Here is a 21,351-nt window from a genome sequence, read left to right as displayed (position 1 = left end):
GAATATTCTCCCATTCATTCTGACTAGAATATTCCAAGCTAAAGCCAGAATGACTCTTCTAATAAGTATCTGCGTCTCTCTGCAAGGTCTGGCCTTTCCCAGAAACTTTCCAGGGGAGAGGGAAGAAATCAGCTCAGAGGTGAAGCCACAGTCACCAAGCTTTGACGGGCAGATGGGAGGAGAGGGTAAGGCCTCCTGTTTCACGGCCCTGCCCGGCCCAGGGGTGACACTCACGGTGTGACCTCCTGATCAAACCATTTCCATCTAGTCTCTTAGACAGCAGGTCCTGAAACATCCCCCTGAGATGCAGCCAGGGTTTCTGAGTGCCTTTGAGTGTGTGTGTTGTCAGTATGTGTGCCCAGTCACACAGCAACAACAACAACAACAAAGCACCAGGAAGTCAGCAGTGCCAGCTCCAGGTGTTAACACTTAGCGCATCCTGCCCAACCCCCTCCAGCTTGAGGCCGGCTGCCTGGGAGCCGGACACAGCAATTAGACCCTTCCCGGGCCAGGCGCCTTTGTCCCCTTGCTAACATCATTAGTGTCTGACTTCCTGTGCACAACGGGGCCTCCCGGGGGGCAATCGCCGGCTGACCGGGGCAAGGCATTAGACTTCCTTTGTCAAAGACCCTCAAATGTTAACAAGCATGTGAACAAGCTTCTCCTCCCCCACCCCTCCCACCTCAGCTGCTCCTCCAGCCCACCACTCTCAACTGGCTTGGTTCTCCCCAAGCTGTGGCAATCCGAGTTGCTTGGGAGAAATATCAAGTCTCAATGCTGGGCAAGCAGCACTGCCTTTCTGCAGAAAGAGCCTCCAAACCTGATTTCCTAGAACCTTTCATTATAAACATGCAACTCACACTCGCTGAGTGCCCACTGGTTACAATGGCTGTGTAACCACTGTCTTGCCTTAAGTAGGGTGAAACAAAGAAAGGTGAAAGTCCCAGGCTGTGCCACACCCAGCCCAGTGCCCATCAACCACAGCCGTACTCTGTTCCTGTGTTCATGGACTGAAGTGCAAAGTTGGCCTCAAGATGCAAGGACTTTGAAGGTTTGAGTGGTATCCTGAGGCCTTCAGAAAAACACTGGTGAGATCTGAAAACGGGGTGAGTGTGAGTTGCTATATAGCTGCAATCCTACCATCATCCCTCTCTTGGCAATACTATCACCATTTACCCCTCATTACCAAGAGTTGTAGCTTTTTATCTGGGGGAGAACTGCGGTGCATGTGTGCACACACACTGGCACACGGTATTTTCGGGAGGCTTCTGGACCCCTGAAGCCCCCAGACCTCTCACCTGCCTTACAGTCCAGCTCCACTCAATAGCTTGATAGCTTAAAGCCATGTCTGTTGAATAATAGAGAGTGGTTTTACTTTGGTGATTAAAAACAAAATTCAGGCCAGCCACAGTGGCTCAAACGTGTAATCCCAGCATTTTGGGAGGCAGAGGCCAGCGGATTGCTCGAGCCCAGGAGTTTAAGATCAGCCTGGGCAAAATGGTGAAACCCATTTCTACAAAAAGTACAAAAATATTAGCCAGGCGTGGTGGTACATACCTGTAGTCCCACACACCTGTAGTCCCAGCTACTCGGGAGGCTGAGGCAGGGGGATCGCTTGAGCCAAGGAGGTTGAGACTGTAGTGATCCGAAATCACACCACCACACTCCAGACTGGGTGACAGAGCAAGACACTGTCTCAAAAACAAAACGAAGGCCGGGCGCAGTGGCTCACATTTGTAATCCCAGCACTTTGGGAGGCCGAAGCCGGGGATCACAAGGTGAGGAGTTCAAGACCAGCCTGGCCAACATGGCTAAAAATACAAAAAATAATTTAGCCAGGCGTGGTGGCATCTGCCTGTAATCCCAGCTACTCGGGAGGCTGAGGCAGGAGAACTGTTGGAACCTAGGAGGTGGAGGTTGCAGTGAGCCGAGATCGCACCACTGCACTCCAGCCTGGGTGACAGAGTAAGACTCCATCTCAAAAACAACAACAACAAAAACAAACAAACAAAAAGTTCTAATGGGGGAGGGAAGCGGTTGATGTAAAATCTCCATTTAAAATAGAATTCTTGGATTAATGCCATCCAACTGTAATCCTTTATAGGCAGTATTTGTTACAACTCAGTAACTGAACACTTTGTCCAAGATGTTGGGACTCATGAACTTTACAAAGTAGAAACATGAAAGGCAACCACTTATGCTGTTGAGCACATAAACCCATCCAGAGAGCGCTATCTATCACTTTTCAGATCACAGGTGACAACAGTCATGTGTGCAGCCAAGTCAGTTGCACTGAATCAAGATAAAAAGTGAACTAGTGTGAACTAGTGAACTAGTGTGAAAAGTGAACTAGTGAACTCATCACTGAGTGTGGAGGAAAATACTCATAATACCCACTGGATGAAGAAAACAGCTGATTTTCCCACTCCTACTCAACTGCCTTTGCAGAGTATGGTATTTGTGGTCAACACAAAAAACTGAGTTAGGTTTTGGATATATTTTACAATATCTGCGCATGAGCCACTATGAAGGATAATCCAAAATTCCAGCTTTCCAAAATGAATAATCTATGTCTCTGACTCCTACTTCAGCCACAGCAAAACTCGTTCAGCTTCAAAATTAAGATGTTGGTATAAAGCAAAGGACACCATCACTTACATGATGCCAAGTCCCCCACAAGTTTATTTTGATGAATGTTACAAGTTTCAAAGGGTAAAAAATTTCACTGTCAGTTCTGACTTTTACCTTTTGCCAAACTAATTTTAAAATAGCAGGCAATTGGAAGGATATATTCAAACACTAATGATCCCTATAACTTTACATCTCCCTACTATTTGGATGGGAGCCAGCAGTCTGTTCTTAAACTATAAGCAATAAATCTAGAAGACTCTCTTTCCTAATTTCCCAAAGACACCACATGGAATTTCCATTAAAGCACACACACATGCAAACACACATACACACCATGACATACCAATTAAATCATTGTGTGACATTTAGGCCAGGAAATAATTATGTTTGCCAAGGAGTATTCAGCTTTGTTTTAATTTCCTTGAACCGCTAAAATGTCATTCTGAGAAGGCAAAGAATGATGTAAAAATGAAGTATTGATGTCTTGGTCAATTTTAGATTTTGATAAATTTTTTTTGTGGGTGAAGAAGGCAGTGGGGTGTTCCCAGGAATTAAGGTCTCCCTGCGCTCCCTCTCCAAGGATTTCTGGCAAGGAGTGGGATAGAGAGGTCAGTTATAAAGCAAATCCATTGTGAGGCAGACACAGCAAATGGAACAGCAGGTAGGAGCATATTTCCACTCCTGATGAAGTGGGCCTGGTGGTGAGTTCCCATTCCTCTCCTATAGGGCTGAGGCAAGCAAACGGCACACACAACCTTGTCCCTTCACCTGTCAACAGGAAGAAATCAATGTGTCTTGCCCCTTCATTAAGGCTTCCCATGTAGAAATGTTTACCAAATCAAAGTAATATGGTGAATTAAATTAGAAACCTATAATATTTTGTCATGAAGTTAGCATGAAACAGAAGCTAACCAGAAAAGATTAAAAGCAGCGATTAATTTTTTTTTTAAAAAGCAAGGTCCAAAGGTTCTGGCTAAGAATCGGGGAGCTCATTGCTCTCACTGCTGCGGCCACAGCCATGAGTATGCTCAGGTTTCAGAAGAGGCTCGCCTCTAGTGTCCTCTGCTGTGGCAAGAAGAAGGTCTGGTTGGACCCCAGTAAGACCAATGAAATCGCCAATGCCAACTCCCATCAGCAGATCCAGAAGCTGATCAAAGATGGGTTGATCATCTGCAAACCTGTGACTGTCCATTCCCAGGCTTGATGCCGGGAAAACACCTTGGCCCGCTGGAAGGGCATGCACGTGGGCATAGGTAAGCGAAAGGGTGCAGCCAATGCCCAAATGCCAGGGAAGGTAACTTGGATGAGGAGAATACGGATTCTGCACCAGTTGCTGAGAAGATACTGTGAATCTAAAAAGATTGATCACCACACATATCACAGACTGTACCTGAAGGTGAAGGGGAACGTGTTCAAAAACAAGTGGATTCTCAGGGAACACATCCATGGCTGAAGGCAGACAAGGCCCACAAGAAGCTCCTATATTACTATAATTTATCCTGTATGTTTCTTTAAAATTACATAAATGTAGGGGATTTTATGATTAGATGACTGCTCTCCAGTGAATAACAGAACTGTGTAAAATTAAAAGGGAAACTGGCAAATCCAGGAAGCAGATGACAATGTCTTCCTCTCTCCAGCAAAATAATCACATTACAGCCATGTGGAAACCTAAGACCTCCAACTCTTTCCAGAGAGTCAGGGCAGCTTGATTTTACAGACCAAGCTAAGGAGATAAAAACCACTTGCTGGTAAAAAACGGTAAATTCCATTTTGTGATTAGAATCACAACACATATGTAGCCCAGGTGTTGAAGAAGAAAGAATGAGCTCTGCCTCAAAAACAGCCTGGTCAGGCACGGTGGCTCCCACCTGTAATCCCAGCATTTTGGGAGGCCAAGGCAGGAGGAATGCTTGAAACCAGGAATTCAAGACCAGCCTGGACTCCATCTCATAGACCCCGTCTCTATGAAAAATACGAACAATTAGCTGGGTGTGGTGGCACACGCCTGTAGTCCCAGCTACTGAGGAGGATCTCTTGAGCCCAGGAGTTTGAGGATGCAGTGACTGCACCACTGCACTCCAGCCTGGGCAACAGAGCAAAGCTCTGTCTACCCCTCCCCCGCCCCCATCCTGCCCCCCAAAAAAAACAAAAAAAAAAAACTTAGCTGATTTAAAGCAATATTTAACTATACCCTGACATTCTCTCCTCCTTATTTATTCATGAAAAACCTCTGCAAATGCCCCAGGATTTATCAACCAGATGTCTCAAGAGCTCAAAATATGCTTTTGCACTTGGGAAAGCCATTTTGAGAGAGAATAAGGCTAAACCAGACCCCTGCCTCTAGGTGTTTACAATTAGTTTTGGAAAACAAAGCTAAAAGACACAAAACTACAGTAGATAAGGTTACGCTGCCTAGAATGAATGGGCTAAGTTATGCCACTGAGCTCTATGTGTAATAAGATTTCAGAGAAGGGGTAGTTGAACAGAGGAAGGCTAGCCAGAGAAGCGTCTTCAGAGGAGGCATGTTAAGCTTTGGGATTGGGGAGGGGAAGGAAGATTCTTTCAAGCAAATGCAGACCCAGAAGCTTGTGCTACCAACTGTACAACCCAGTGCCCAACACATGGTAAGCATTCTAGAAATGGTTGCTGTTTCTCAGGGATGACATAGAGCCTTTCTGGTCATCAGAATAAACACTTCCCACATCCCTGGAAGTGACCAACATGCCCTCATTGCTTCTGTGTTAGACACCCCCAAATGGCCTGAAAAGATGGGCACCATAGGGCTGAAATGGCCAAGTGGGTTCAGCTTTGCATGTGGTACATCTTGGAGACAGGCAAGATCCAAATACAGTGGTCCTTAGAGATGTGAGCACAAGCCTAGATTTGGCAGACAGAAGCACAGGGAAAAGGTCTCTGATACAGGCCAAGGTGGCAATGGGGTAGGTAGGGAGATAAGGAAGAAGAAAGAGGCAATGAAACAGCAGCTTCAAAGGACCCAAGAATTGAACAGATGGGATGAGTCAAACCCCACGGCCTGGAGAGCAGAACTGACACAAAACAGAAGAAGACTGGAGCTGGGGTCTCAAAACACATATCCATTTTAAGATGGAAATTGATTCCCTGACCCTAATACAGATGGAAGGTATTTAAGAAGGAGGAAAGTGAGTCCTGGTCACCAGCCACTTCCAGTTTTCACTTCTCTTCCCTCCATGACAAAAACACTTTTGGTGTTAGGTTAGTGCCACAGAGGCCTAAGTTGGAAGTCTCTAACCTTCCCCGGTTGCTCTTACACACCTTAACTTTCCTGTCTGTACTCAGAATAAACCAGTGTCATGCTTCCAGACAGCGCTCACTAAATACTAAAGAGATAAGAAGACTCAACGCAAAGGCCCTTTGTTAGCTTTTATCAAATCTTCATCAACTTCCCTACAGATCAAGAACACTAAAAACAATCTTTAAAAATGTGACATTGGCACAAAAGGACAAAAAGGACAATACTGTATGACTACACTTATATGAGGTATTTAGAGCAGTCAAATTCATAGGGACATGAATAGAGATAGCCAGGGGCTGTGGGGAGAGGAAAATGGGGAGTTATTGTTTAATGGGTATGGAATTTCCATTTAGGAAGGTGAAAAAGTTCTACAGGTGGATGGTGGTGATGGTTGCAAAACATTGTGAATTTACTTAAAAATCTTCCAACTGTACACTTAAAATTGTTAAAATGGTAAATTTTATGTTATGTATATTCCAACACAATAAAGAAAAAAGTAAAAACAACACAAACAAATAAACAAAAAAATAAATTGAAGGAAACTGAACCAGGAAAGGAATGATAACAACAAAACAGTGTTAGGGCCACATATGCAGGAAGAACTAGAGACTAGAGGGTGGAAGACTGGAGTGAGGCAGACCAGATAGTCAGCAACTGCAGCAGTCCATATGTAACATGACAGGGACGGCAATGTACTGATGAGGATCAAAGGACAGGTCTGAGAGGCATTTTTAAGGAAAAAATAGCAGGACTTGGTGACAAATGTAATACAGAGGTGATGATGAAATATTCAAAGATGACTTTCAGGCTGTTATTTGGGGAAGTTGGAAGATAGTGATTTTAAGGCAATAACGAGAACACTGGGGGCCAGGCGTGGCGGCTCACACCTGTAATCCCAGCACTTTGGGAGGCCGAGGCAGGCGGATCACCTGAGGTTGGGAGTTTGAGACCAGCCTGAACAACATGAAGAAACCCCGTCTGTACTTAAAAAATACAAAAAATTAGCTGGGCATGGTGGTGCATGCCTGTAATCACAGCTACTCAGGAGGCTGAGGCAGGAGAATAACTTGAACCCAGGAGGCAGAGGTTGCAGTAAGCCAAGATCGTGCCATTGCACTACAGCCTGGGCAACAGGAGCAAAACTCCATCTCAAAAAAAAAAAAAAAAAAAAGAGAACTTTTTTTCCCTCTGGGGAAAGAGGGTCTTTTTTTAAAAAGTAGGCTGCAGAAAAACAGTGAAAATGAGGTGCCTACTATCTTTTTACAATATCATATATTTTTGGGGGAGGGGAGAAATCAAGGATTAAAAAGCAGGAAGTCATGTATGAAGGTATGCCACAGAACCTTAAGGACAGATAGGCTAATTCATAAGAGGTATACAAAATTAACAGAAAGTGTAAAAAATAACAAAAAGCCAGGAATTAGGCTTTGTGAGACTACCCATAGTTAGGGCACATATGGAGGAAAAAGAAGATTGAAAAAGTGAGGTTGGCAAGGTAGGAAAATGAAATATACTTAAAATAAAGAATATTAAACAGGCTACAGTAAAAGAATGTCAAGAAGGATGTTTTCAACATGAAAACCATCTTTTTAAATGCTTTTTAAACTTTTTCCTTTGTTTAAATTTTTTATTTTGAATTTTTGTGTAATTTTGAACGAATGTGAATTTGAACGTGAATATTATATATACACATTAGTGTATATTATTCATGGGGTACATGCAATGAAAACTTCCTTTTTTTTTTTTTTTTTTGAGATGGGGTCTTGCTCTGTCTCCTGGGCTGGAATGCAGTGGCATGATCTCAGCTCACTGCAGCCTCCGCCTCCCAGTTCCAGTGATTCTCCTGCCTCAGCCTCCCAGGTAGCTGGGAGTACAGGCATGTGCCACCACGCCCAGTTAACTTTTGTATTTTTAGTAGAGACAGGGTTTCACCATGTTGGCCAGGCTGGCCTCGAACTCCTGACCTCAGGTGATCCCCCTACCTCAGCCTCCTTCCAAAAGTGCTAGGATTACAGGTGTGAGCCACCTCCCCTGGCCAAAAACCTTTTTGATTATACAAATCTCTGAGCAAATAATTATATTGCTAGATCATTTAAAACAGTTCCTCCGGCCGGGCGCAGTGGCTCAAGCCTGTAATCCCAGCACTTTGGGAGGCCGAGACAGGCGGATCACGAGGTCAGGAGATCGAGACCATCCTGGCTAACACGGTGAAACCCCGTCTCTAATAAAAATACAAAAACTAGCTGGGCGAGGTGGCGGGTGCCTGTAGTCTCAGCTACTCGGGAGGCTGAGGCAGGAGAATGGCGTAAACCCGGGAGGCGGAGCTTGCAGTGAGCTGAGATCCGGCCACTGCACTCTAGTCCGGGCGACAGAGCGAGACTCCGCCTCAAAAAAAAAAACAACAAAAAAAAAACAGTTCCTCCATATTAATTCCTGAGTTTTCTGCTGTCATTCAAACTCAACTCCTGGTTTTACAGGAAAAATAGAAAACATATTATTAGGACCACTTAAATCTAATGTTTTCATATGTTTGAAACTTAAACAAAAACAAAAACAAACCTGCCACTGGCACTGGAAAAAGGTACTGAAAAGACTGCTAGTTCACTGTCAGGCTTCTGCGTACAGATACCGAGTCGGGCACCCTGGAGGCAAGGCTGTGCTCAGAGCTCACAATTCTGCCAGAGAGCCCTCTAATCTCCCACATTATGGAGAAGAACACAGAGAACCCATGTCATGATGTTCCCCAAGATCTGCTCAGCACTTCACAATTTGAACCACTGTTAAAATATACCTTTTTTGCTGTTTTTGAAACAATGCTACATGGAAAATGTAGACTACCAACACTGAACTATGAGCTCCAAATCAGGTCTTTTTTTTTTTTTTTGAGATGGAGTCTTGCTCTGTCACCACGGCTGGAGTGCGGTGGCGCAATCTCGGCTCACTGCAAGCTCCACCTCTCAGGTTCACGCCATTCTCCTGCCTCAGCCTCCCAAGTAGCTGGGACTACAGGTGCCCACCACCATGCCCGGCTAATTTTTTCTATTTTTAGTAGAGACGGAGTTTCACCATGTTAGCCAGGATGGTCTTGATCTCCTGACCTTGTGATCCACGCACCTCGGCCTCCCAAAGTGCTGGGATTACAGGCATGAGCCACTGCACCCTAAATCAGGTCATTTTTTTAAACCAGATACTCCTAACCAACTAGTCTAAGAGCTAGCATTTAGAATAACTGGCAATTTCCCAGAACTCAAAGAGAAATAAAAGTTCAAAAGATTGGCTAGAACAATATCAGTAGGACTCAAAATTATCGAATTAAGATTTCAATTCAGGCAAACCATTTTTGTTCAAAGCTCACAAAAATGGTGAATGTTTGCATGAGGACACTAATACAAGCATTAATTTTCAGACCATCCTGTTTTGGACATCATTCAGCATTTGCTGCCATTTGACAGATGTACATCCATAGCCCCGAAAGGCTTAGTGGGTCAGTTTTGGCATCATGGCTAACAACTTTCTTTCTCAAAAGTAGGGTGGAAAAGCTGAGGTGTGGTTCATCTCTGAAATGTGATTGATCTCTGAGATGAGGTCTCCTATGGGAATATTACACCTCTAGAGTTTATTTCCAGACACCCACAACAGGTCTAGGGAAAGTAATATTTTAGGAAACAGTAACTATTACACTGGTTCAATGCTTATCACTAATGAACATTTATTATGCAGTAGCAGAACTGTGACTGACCTTCATAACTTTTATTTTTAAATTGGAGACAAGGTCTCACTCTGTTGCCCAGGCTGGAGTACAGTGGTACAATCATGGCTTACTGCAGCCTTGAACTCCTGGGCTCAAACAATTCTCTGCCTCAGCCTTCTAAGGAGCTGGGAGAACTACAGGCGTGTACCACCATGCCTGGCTAATTTTTAAAATTTCACTCTTTGTAGAGATGGGGCCTTGCTATGTTGCCCTGGTTAGTCTGAAACTCCTGGGCTCAAGCAATCCTCCTGCCTCAGACTCCCAATGTGTTGGGATTACAGACGTGAGCCACAGCACCTAGCCAACCCTCGTAACTTAACCACACTACACTGATGTTTTCCTGACAACATAACTTTTGAGGTCATAAAAAAGAACTTCTATAACCACTGGTCTGAACAGAACCATGTCATCTTACAAGTTCCCCAAAATAGCAAATGCCTCTGTATTTCATCTTTAAAAGCTTGACACTCAGGACTTATTTTTCAGGGAATATGTAGCTATGTTTTGCAATGTTAGCAGTTTTCATTTCTGAGGGATGGAATAAACATTAAAATACTCTTTGTTCTCTAATGTATTTTTTGAATTAAAAATACTATATACAATTGAACATAATCCTGAGCAGAACAACTAGTGATTATTAAACATTAATTATTTGTCACTTCAGATTAGAAATTTTTGAAGGTCAATTTTTTGTACATTATCTGTATATACAAACTGCTAAATGTTATTATTTAATATTTGTTATAATAAACATTTCTGGGAGAAAAGAAAAAGCTTGACACTCTAAGTTTCTTTTGCAATTCTCCCCATACTAGAACATCATGCCAACATCCTAATAAGATTGGTAGTAATGAAAGATCAACCTCATTTACTTGGCAACAATAGGCTTACAGAAGAATCACGTAAGAGAAAAACAAACACTATCTGATAAGGAAAAGATGGATTCTGTCTTCCACCGCAGCCCTTGGGCTCTCAGATCTGGAACACTGTTATCTGACTGTATCTGCACGGTTTTCACCATGAGGGTACTGCATGGTAGAGGAAGCAGAACAGAGGAACAAGGACCAAGAACAGCCCCTGCCCCATAGCCTGAATGCTCTAATAGCCACAGGAAAAAAAAAATTCAAACAGGGACACATGGAGCCTTCCTAACTCTCCCTTTCCCACTGACACCAAAAATAACCAACCATAAACTTTTAGCACCTCTCAAAGACTTCAAGAGAGGCATAAAGGGCAATGCTTTGGCCCAGCTAAAGATTTTCAAACCAGTGCAATTCCTTTCTTTACTGTTTTATTAAAATATGCAAGCACAGTACTTATAAACAAAGGAATCATTTCAGTTTTTGCTTGGAAAAATGGGAGCCAATACATTCCTTCTGGGAATTCAGGGTAAAAGTTTTACAAAAACAGTGTCCAGATGTGCTTAAAAACTCACTCTGTTCTTTCTTTTGGGGAGAAGTGGAGGGAGAAACAAAGGGTAGGAGAGACATCTTATTAAAAATTGAAACAGTTATTGGTTTTTCTTGGCTGCACCCACTAACCTGCTCTCCACTGACAACGCGGGAGCACCTGAGGCAGAAGTGCGTGACATCCCTCCCCCTCCAACCGCCCAGTCTGACCTCCTCCACTCTGGCCTCTTGGCAGGGAGATAGGGCCTGGCTGACCGCGGTGCTGGTGTTGCCAACCTGAGCATCAGGAACTTCTCTAACTTCCAGAACATCCTTGGTGACAAATGGTTCCACCAGGTGGTGATGAAAAGTTGTGTGTGTGTGTGTGTGGGGTTGGGGGGGGCGGGGGAGAAGAGACTTTGAAGGCCAAAAGTTCTCAACTGAGAATCAAGCATTTCTTTATGAAAACAACCACCCTGGGGATAAACCTTCATTTAAAAAAAAAAAAACAAAAAAACTTTAAACTGGAATGTTTTGTCAACATCACATCCCAGTTTTAACCTGGAAGCTTTGCTGAGATTTGAAGCTTCCTCAACCCAATGACTTCATTCCCAGAGTCCTTTTTAACCACAGAGAGATTTAAATAGTCTGTTATAAAGTTTCCCTTCATTTTCAGAGGGGCTGATGCTGGCACCGAGTATTGAAGGTAAATGAGTGTTTCAAACGGAGCATAAATAGACAGAGAATCAGGCATATATTATGAATAAAAAGATAATCCTAATAATAGTTTACATTATCACAAACCAAAGTTTATATGAGTAGCTAAGCCCCCTTTCAAAGTAGAGAGCAGCTGCTGGTACGGCAGAGGAAAATGGTATGTCAAAAATTTGACCTACCTTAAAGTGTGTTTAACTCCGCTGTCAGCCACTGCTTCCTTCTGCCACCTTACACCAGGATGGAGGCAGGGGCAGTATCCTTTTTGAAGTGTTTTGTTTGCACAGGTACAAAACTGTCTCAGTGCTGGAGGGACCTATCTCCACTCTACCTTGACAATCTCCACAAAGGCTACGTCATTCTCATCAGTGATGAAGTAAAAACAGGGACTCCCTCAGAGGAGCCAGTCCTGAAGGTGCCCTGCTACTGCCTCCCTAGAGTGCGAGGAACATCTCCAGGGTCTACAGCCTCAGTCCTTGAAGGCTGCCAGTACCACTATCAGAAGTAGGCAGGAGGCTGGGAAGCTGTGCTTACACACAAATCTGCTAAGTCACAAATTCCCCAGGCTTCATATGCACCCAAAAATGCTGGCCCCACATAAACCACTTTAACCCAAAGCCCTCACTGTGAGTGAGAGGAATATCTGCACTCAATAGGGTAATCCTGCCCTTCTTCATAGAACTCCCAGGATGTGCAGAGTCCAGGCCAGGCCCTAGGAAGACGAGTGCCATGTGCCTAGGACAGTGACATTCAGGTGGAAGAGACACACCTGGGTTTTCTGAGTGAAGACTAGGCGAGAGGGTCACCTTCTGGAAGTAGCCAGCTTCATGTTTCCAAATTAGAACACAGTGTTACAACTCGAGTCAATTATCTGGAGTTAAATATTTCTGTACCTACAGGGGCAAGAGGCACATCAGAATCATGGAAACAGTCCACGCCACTGGTCTCCTTTTTCAATTTCCACAGATATTAGGCCCATTTCAAGATGTTCTCACCAGGAGCCAAAAGCTTTATGCAAAGGTGGCTGAAGCTTCAATCAGCCCAGGGCAGAATGAGGGCAAACAGCCCCTAGTAACGAGTGGACTCCATGGAAGAGAGCCCCTCTTCTTCCCTTCCTTTCCTCCTGTCCTCATAGCAGCAGTGTGGCCCCTGCCACCTAAGGATATGAACATTCATGCAATGAGTGACCAGCATTGGGGAGAACCTCAAAGGCTCCTGCAAGCATAAAGGATTGACCAGCGGGTCCAGCTTTCTGCTGGCAGAGGACCATGAGGTATAAGCCACAGAAGAGGAACTGCCAAATCATGGGGTTTAGATAAAGACTCTTAGAAGGTGTTCACAAGCAAGCTTTATTTGAGGTGAGGATATTCAGAGGTATGATCTGCACATACCATGCACATCTCAGTCCTTTCTGCAGAGGATTATGACACCCTTTGCTCTGCCACTGCTGCAGGCAGAGGCGCTGGTTTCAACCACAGTCCCTTCCCAAAACAACTTGTCATCACTCCTGTCTAAGCTCAGTGTGCTTCCAGAAGGTGTGACCCCTGGAGATAAGGCATTTCATCAAGTCAGCCTTGTTGATGCCCTCATGCTCTAGGGCCTGTTATCACACACGGTTGCCCTTTTGGTCTCTGAATGAGTGACCTCTTCCCTAGCTGCTCACCATCTCTTCCTCCTCTGGCTTGTGTCACAGACCTTGTGGAGGTGTCCATCTTCCTGACAGCCTATCAGGCATTCTTGGCTCCTCTCCTGCCCACAACAGGATGCCAGTGCAAGCCATAACCTTATTTCTTAAAGTTTATGTCTGCTTTTATCTTCTCTGTCTCCCTGGTCCCTTTAAGTCCACCCACCCATGTATTCTTAAGTCCAGGATCTTCACTCTGGTGTATTAAGGGTAGTCCCAGACTCACCCTTGTGGAGGGGAAGTAATTGCTTTTACATTTCCCAAAATGTTCTTATCATATCCAGGGATCTTCCCAGAGGACTTGCTAAAGCAATGCCACTTCAACCAGGGCAGGTGGACAATCACTCAGGATAAGTGTTCCTGGACTGAGAGGGAAACCCACAGAACAGCAATGCCTGCGTGAGGGGCAAGGACCTGTGGGTGGGGCGGGGCTCAGCCAGGGTCCTTCTCCCCACTGTCTTCAAACAGAGCTGCTGCACTCTTATCTGCTTTATGTTGGGGTTCCCAGGAAGGAGTCATTTTTAAAAACAGGTAAGGAAGGTGTAGGTGTGTGTATGTGTGTATCACTATTCTGAAGAAGACAGCTTGGTGTAAATGGGAGTAAAGAGGGTAAAAAATCAACGACTCAGTTCTGCAATTACCCATATGCAGATCAACTGTCAAACAAACAATTTCTGTATCTGTGGCTGCCTTTCTTCCGCCCTCACCAACACCTAGCACAGTACCCAAATCCTCTCCAACCCAGACAGTGGCTGACAGAAAGGCCTCTGGGACTGTCGACACCCCAGTGTGATTCAAAGCTCCCAGGGAGTCCGAGGCTGTCCCCTTGTTTATGGATTCAGTGATTGATTGGGCCCTAAAAGCTCCTGGCCCAGAAGACTAAATGGGTTGTAATCAATCATTAAAAATAGTGTTGATGTTAAAAATTGGGAGATGCACCGGGTCTTTGGCCATGTGAATGAGCTAGGTGAGCACACATGAAATATGAAGGATGGAGGCAGGTGGAGACGTGGGCACCCTCCATGTATGCAAGCAACACAGGCTCATCAAAAGTGACCTGCAGAGCCGACAGGCCACATTTTGCAAAAATAAAGCTGTGTCTCAATTTAAAAAATAAAAACTATATGTAGGACAAATGCTTTTCTTGTATTAGAGAAAGGTCTGCAACAATGGCCATCAGTTGGGTGTTATTTCCCAAGTGAGATGAAAAACAGACACCCAGGTGCAAGGGGCAAGAGTCTAGGTGGCAAAAGAGGTGAGCAAATCAATAAGGACACGGAGTGGGTAGGACAGGACAATTACACCTTCCAAATTAAAGGTTCAAATCACCTCAATCAAAATAATAGTTAAAATCTTAATAATTCTAGTCTAACTGTCCCATTTTACAGGTAGTAAGGAAACTGACAGTCATATGGGTTACCTGCCCTGTCCATAGTCACAAGCAGTCAGCCTGAGATGCTCTCATCACACACATCGCAGTGACCTCAATGTGACAGCCTAACCAGGGTGGTTTCTAGCCCAAGATCAGGATTTTTTAAAAACTCCAATAAAACACAGTTAATATATATTTTCTTTATGGGTAATGTGTGATCAATCCAAAAGCTCTGGGGAAAGTACACGTGCACACACACATACTCTCTCATGCAAGTGTGCACACACACACATACGCACGCACACACGCGCACACACACACACATACACATAAAGGTACAAAGGTTTGCTGACCAAATTGGCAGTACAAATAGAATTTCCATGATAATATTCAGATTCAATTATTTTCATAATATGCTGGTAAGTCAGGAAGACTCACTAATCAATAATTCTTAGACTTACTAATCAATAATTATTTTAAATTCTTATTCACTTAAAACATCTTCCCTAACACTCTACTAAGCAACATTTTGCCCACACCAACTTTAATATTACTAGACTTAAAGGCACTAAAACATACTCAGAAGGTAAATCACCAGATGAAAGATTTAGTCCTTCTCTAATAAATCCAAAATCAAACAAGTATAAGCCATCACCAAAGTAACAAAGGCAAAGAAAAATTATAAATGGGGCTGGATGTGATGGCTCATGCCTATAATCCCAGCACTTTGGAAGGCCAAGGCAGGCAGATCACCTGCGGTTTGGAGTTCGAGACCAGCCTGATCAACATGGAGAAACCCCATCTCTACTAAAAATACAAAATTAGCTGAGCGTGATGGTGCATGCCTATAATCCCAGCTACTCGGGAGGCTGAAGCAGGAGAATCGCTTGAACCCAGGAGGCGGAGGTTGCGGTGAGCCAAGATTATGCCATTGCACTCCAGCCTGGGCAACAGAGTGAGATGCCATCTCAAAAAAAAAGAAAGAAAGAAAGAAAAAAAATATATAAACAATATTTCATGTGTGTGAGAGGTTTTTTTTTTGAGATGGAGTCTCTGTTGCATAGACTGGAGTGCAATGGCGCAATCTTGATTCACTGTAACCTATGCCTCCTGGGTTCAAGCAATTATCCTGCCTCAGCTTCCTGAGCAGCTGGCATTACAGGTGCCTGCCCACCATGCCTGGCTAATTTTTCTTTTTTTGTGTGTGTGTATTTTTAATAGAGACAGGGTTTCACCACATTGGTCAAGCTGGTCTCAAACTCCTGACCTCAGGTGATTCGTCCACCTTGGCCTCCCAAAGTGATGGGATCATAGGTTTGACCCACCCGGCTGATAAACAACAATATTATTAGGATGGAGAAGAATGAGTACATGTATACTGCTGATAAAAAGACTGCAGCCAGTCACTAAAGCAGTTACCATGTGGCCAGGCACAGAGCTGGATGTTTTAAAAACAGTATCTTGCTTACATCCTAAAACAACCAACAACCCTGGGAGATGAACTATTAATAACACATTTTACAGATGAAGAAATAGCCTCAGGGAAAAATTTGCCCAAGGTCTAAATAAATGGTAGCAAATGGTGGAGCTAAGATTCGTGAAACAAACCTATTCTTTTCTCAAAACACAATTCCTCCCAGTAAACTGGTTCAGTCATTATACAGGACAAGCTGGTAAACATGTATATAATGAGAGCCACAAATCCTTTGACCCAGTAATTTCACTTTGGGGAATAAATGCCAACGAAATAAACCAAAACATCAAGGAAGAGGGGCAGGAAACCCATCTGTATGAAGATGTTCATAGCAGCTTTGTAACAGTAATAACTTGAAAACAACCCAAATGCCTCATCAAATGTGGGGTGAGGACTGGCAAAAAGGGGAGGGGAGCTTACAACATGAACATATCATATGGCCACTAAAAGTGACATGTCTGTAGACTACATCAATACATGGAAACATCTTTGGAAAACAAACATAAGTAAAAAATAACCATAAATAAATAAAACACGTACAGTGATTATAGTAGCTATGCAACAAGATCTTTTTGTGTGTTCAAGGGTAGAAGAATCAGTATGTAATGGAGCTTAATACTCAGTAAACTTCATTTTTCTTATAAGGTTGAAGTAACCAATTTGTAAAGGCAACACAAGGAAACTCTCTTTAATCCATCCAGAATGTTTTCTTCCTGATCTAAGGAAGTCAAGTTTTCATATAAAAAATAAAGAATGTCAGGCATGGTGGCTCATACCTGTAATCCCAGCACTTTGGGAGGCTGGCGGGGGGGGGGGGGGGGAGCGCAGATCACTAGGTCAGGAGTTCGAGACCAGCCTGACCAACATGGTGAAATCCCGTCTCTACTAAAAATACAAAAATTTGCTGGGCGTGGTGGCACGCGCCTGTAATCTCAGCTACTAAGGAGGCTGAGGCAGGAGAATTGCTTGAACCCGGAAGGCGGAGGCTGCGGTGAGCCAAGATGGCACTACTGCACTCCAGCCTGGGCAACAGAGCGAGACTCTATCTCAAAAAAAACAAAAAGAAAGAAAAAAGAAAAGAAGACCCACTAATTTTATTTGTCTTTTTTTTTTTTTTTTTTTTCCTTTTTGTGGAGAACGGGGTCTCGCTGTATTACCCAGGCAGGTCTCGAACTCCTGGGCTCAAGCTATCCTCCCGCCTCTGCCTCCCTGAGAGCTGGGATTACAGGCGTGAGCCACCGTGCCCGGCCGACCCACTAATTTTAAAGCCACCTCCCCGCTTTTACGCTTTCAAGTCAGTCCTATTTTTAAATCAGATTAACAAAACCTCCAGTTATAAGCCCATAGCTCACAAAATTTTTTGTTATCCATTTAGCAAATTTATTTAAGAACACATACGTTTACAAATTGGAACATTCTTTCTGCCACCATTTGGTTTGTACCAATAAAAGTCCACACTCCCTGAATCTCATTCTTTTATAACACATTTGGAAAAGTAACATCAAGATAACATAAATCAATGGGGGTAGAGGAGGTCGGTTTAGGAGCGTCTGAACACAAGCCAAGGTAAAGGTCATATGCTCAAAGCATAAAGCAGGAAGTTTATGCCTAATTGCCTTTTTTATATGCCCTCCTTCCCCAAAAAGGAATACAATATGCTCACACAGGTTCTTCATCACACTCTGTCTAGGGAGGCAGGTGGGCCCAGTGAAGCCCAGAACACCCTTTGCACTGGGCTCACCTGGCCCCTTGGATGGCTTTCTGTATATCCTATCACTGCAGAAGAATGGGAGCATAATTCAAGAGCATCCCAACTAACCTCTGCACCTTTTAAAATGAACAAGGTTGAAAGGTTGGGGAAAGAAGTGGGCCAAAGATGGTGCTATCTTTGGAAAACAAAAAGCAGATTCCTGGCCAGGCATGGTGGCTCACGCCTGTAGTCCCAGCACTTTGGGAGGCCAAGGCGGGTGGATCATCTGAGGTCAGGAGTTAGAGACCAGCCTGGCCAACATGGTGAAACCCCGCTTCTACTAAAAATACAAAAATTAGCTGGGCGTGGTGGCACCTGTCCGTCATCCCAGCTACTTGGGAGGCTGAGGCAGGAGAATCGCTTGAACCCAGGAGGCAGAAGTTGAAGTGAGCTGAAATCATGCCATTACACTCCACCCTGGAGGATAAGAGCAAAACTCCATCTCAAAAAAAAAAAAAAAAAAAAGCAGACTCCTTCACTCGGCAGGATTGTCCTCTGCCTGGGCAGATCTCAGGTCAGTCTTCATCCCAAGGTTCCTTCTTCTCTGTACTTACCCATATTGGTAAGTCCTATCAATTTTCCATTTTGCCCTATGTTTGGGATGACTTACTATTGTCCCGCAAGCATAAAGCACCACGGTGTGCATCCTGCACAGAGCCAAAGCTCCATGATATCACCATGTCTACCTTTGAGGGTGAGCTGTCCAATAGCGTAGCCTCTAGCCAGGTGTGGCGATTTAAATTTAAATAAGTTTAAGTAAAATTAAAAATTCAGCCGGGCGTGGTGGCTCAAGCCTGTAATCCCAGCACTTTGGGAGGCCGAGACGGGCGGACCACGAGGTCAGGAGATCGAGACCATCCTGGCTAACACGGTGAAACCCTATCTCTACTAAAAACTACAAAAAAAAACTAGCCAGGTGAGGTGGCAGGCGCCTGTAGTCCGAGCTACTCAGGAGGCTGAGGCAGGAGAATGGCATAAACCCGGGAGGCGGAGCTTGCAGTGAGCTGAGATCCGGCCACTGCACTCCAGCCTGGGCGACAGAGTGAGACTCCGTCTCAAAAAATAAATAAATAAATAAAATAAAATAAAAATTCAGTTCCTTAGTTGTGCCAGCCACATTTCAGGTACTCAGTAGCCAAAAATGGTTGATGGTTACTGAATTGAACAGTGCTGGAAAGAACATTTTTTGTCACAGAAAGTTCTGTTGGATAGCACTGGGCTAAACAGCTCAGCACCTGCCCACGCCTGCCTCTGCAATAACAGGTGACACTCTCTCACAGCTGGGCAACTATTCCCAGCTGTCACCAGGCACCACAGGCCACCTCAACTGACACCGAGATAACTCAGGTTCACCTGGTCAGCATATTTATTTTTATTTACAGACAGTACAATTGATAGTTTTTGGTGTATAGGTCCACAAGGTATATGCATATTTATGTATGTATCCACCGCTATAATCAGTATACAGAACAGTCCCATCATCCCAAAAACTTCCCTTGTACTACTCCTTTGTAGTCAAGCCCTCCCTCCATCCCTCCAAAACCCTGGCAATCACTAATCTGGCAGCTTTTTTAAAAACTCAGATTCCTGGCCTTCCCCTGGAAATCCCACTTAAGCAGGTCTGGGGTGAGGCCCGGAATCTCCCCCCACGCCAAGAATGCTCCTCAGGTGATTCTGGTGTTTGGCCAGGTTTGGGAATCTTTGGGGTAATTGCCTAATCTGAGTTTAATTTAATTATCTCCAAAGTGCTGTCTAGTCTCGCTCTCTTTCCACCCCCCATTAGTTGCTTTGTTGCACATGGCAGCCATCCATCTGAGACAGGGTGCTTGGAAGGCAGGGCAAGTCCAACTGCTGGGGGCACGGGCAGGGTAAGAACTCTGCAGCTCCGGTTTCTGGTGGAGAGAGGCCTCTCCGAGTCACATGGACTCTCATCTTAATCCCTTCCTGGCTCTTTGTGCCATGGAATCCTCATCTGGAAAAAAGGGAACCACATCAGAAATAATCGTCTACCTCCGAGGCTTGCTGGGAAGTGATGACTTAGATAACATGTTCAAAGGCACTGGGCTGCCAGGACGAAAGGTACACTGTCCTGGATATGTCATCGCCTCACCAGATTTCCTCTGGATGGAACTCTCCTCACCCTATTTACTTGATGGATGTGAGAGATCGGGACTCAAATTACAATAAAATTGCAGACTTTTTGAAAACAAACAAACAAAAACTCAAAATATTTTTTCCTTCTAAATTCATGACCCCAAGGGTGAGGTACCAAATTCCATTTTTAAAGAGGAATTCAGAAGAATCAGCATCTTCTCAGAAAACCTCCTCCGCTCAGAAAGTAAACAATTACGAAGCGGGGCAAAACTTGAGTTTAGCCATTCTCTTCTGGCTTGCTCCTGCTATGCTGAGGATTCCTGGAAAACACTTTGAAAAGTTTAAGATGATCAAAGAAAAGGCACGGCCAACACAAGAAATGCTATCATTTAATATCACATGTTTATTTAGCCCCTCCAAGCCAAAGAGGGAAGATTGTTTGAAAGGGAGAGAATGCCTGCTTAATCAACTAAAAATGCATTCATTACTATGCTATTCACTGCGGCTTTCCTGAAATCAGACACTTTTGCCCCTAGACCATAAGATTGAAGCGATTTGAAACGAAAATATTTCCTGTCCACTGCTTGCCAGTTTCTAGCCCCAGAGTGATATAACAGATGACATCCAGTACAATAAATGCTTTTATTAACCATAAATTTGAGACTGCTTTAGGGATTTGAAGTGTTGGGTTTCATGCTGAAAAAATGTAATGTTATCCACAGACCATCAGTGAGTAACAAAAACAGAGGCACAGGTTATGCTACTTTGATCAAATTATGGCAAAAAATTGTCTTTTGCATTTAAAATAGTAGTTGCATTCAGGGCATATCTTCAAGGAGCACCACAATAGTTTAATCATATGTCTTGGAGAGTTTCATGGAAATTCATCCTGAGTGCAGATTTATAGAACCAGCAGCTTCTGTTAAACAGATAGGAAGCTGAAAAGTGTTATGAGGCTAAGAGGGCTGAGAAATCAAAATACTAAGATGGGACCCCTAAATCAGGGTTTCTCAGTCTCAGCGCTATCTACATTTTGGGCCAGGTAATTCTTTGTCATGGAGGGCTGACTTGTGCATTTCAGGATGTTTAGCAGCATCCCTGAGCCTTTCTCATTGACTGCCAGTAGCAGCCTACCCTAGCTGTGACAACCAAAAATGTCTCCAGAAATTCCCCAAATCAAGGTTAAGGCTGCAGTAAGCTGTGATCACGCCACTGC

At 44.0% G+C, this 21,351-nt stretch overlaps 1 protein-coding gene and 1 pseudogene across 3 annotated transcripts in view; one reads left to right on the top strand and one right to left on the bottom strand.

The window, feature by feature from the left end:
- Positions 1-21,351, bottom strand: part of IL17RD (interleukin 17 receptor D) — a 76,211-nt gene that overhangs the window by 36,748 nt on the left and 18,112 nt on the right. Inside the window, exon 1 of one of the 3 annotated variants that reach the window (XM_026446824.1) lies at positions 11,201-11,229. The exons of the other annotated variants lie outside the window; for them this stretch is intronic. The gene's annotated coding sequence lies outside the window, so the exon portion shown is untranslated. Of the gene's footprint in view, positions 1-11,200; positions 11,230-21,351 lie in introns of those variants that run through there. 3 annotated transcript variants of the gene reach the window in all.
- LOC111532870 lies at positions 3,632-14,238 on the top strand (annotated as a pseudogene).

Source organism: Piliocolobus tephrosceles, chromosome 2 (genome assembly GCF_002776525.5).
Source record: "Piliocolobus tephrosceles isolate RC106 chromosome 2, ASM277652v3, whole genome shotgun sequence".
In the NCBI taxonomy this organism is placed as follows: domain Eukaryota; kingdom Metazoa; phylum Chordata; class Mammalia; order Primates; family Cercopithecidae; genus Piliocolobus; species Piliocolobus tephrosceles.
The sequence above is the reverse complement of the archived record's forward strand: the minus strand, read 5'-3'. Positions and strand labels throughout refer to the sequence as shown.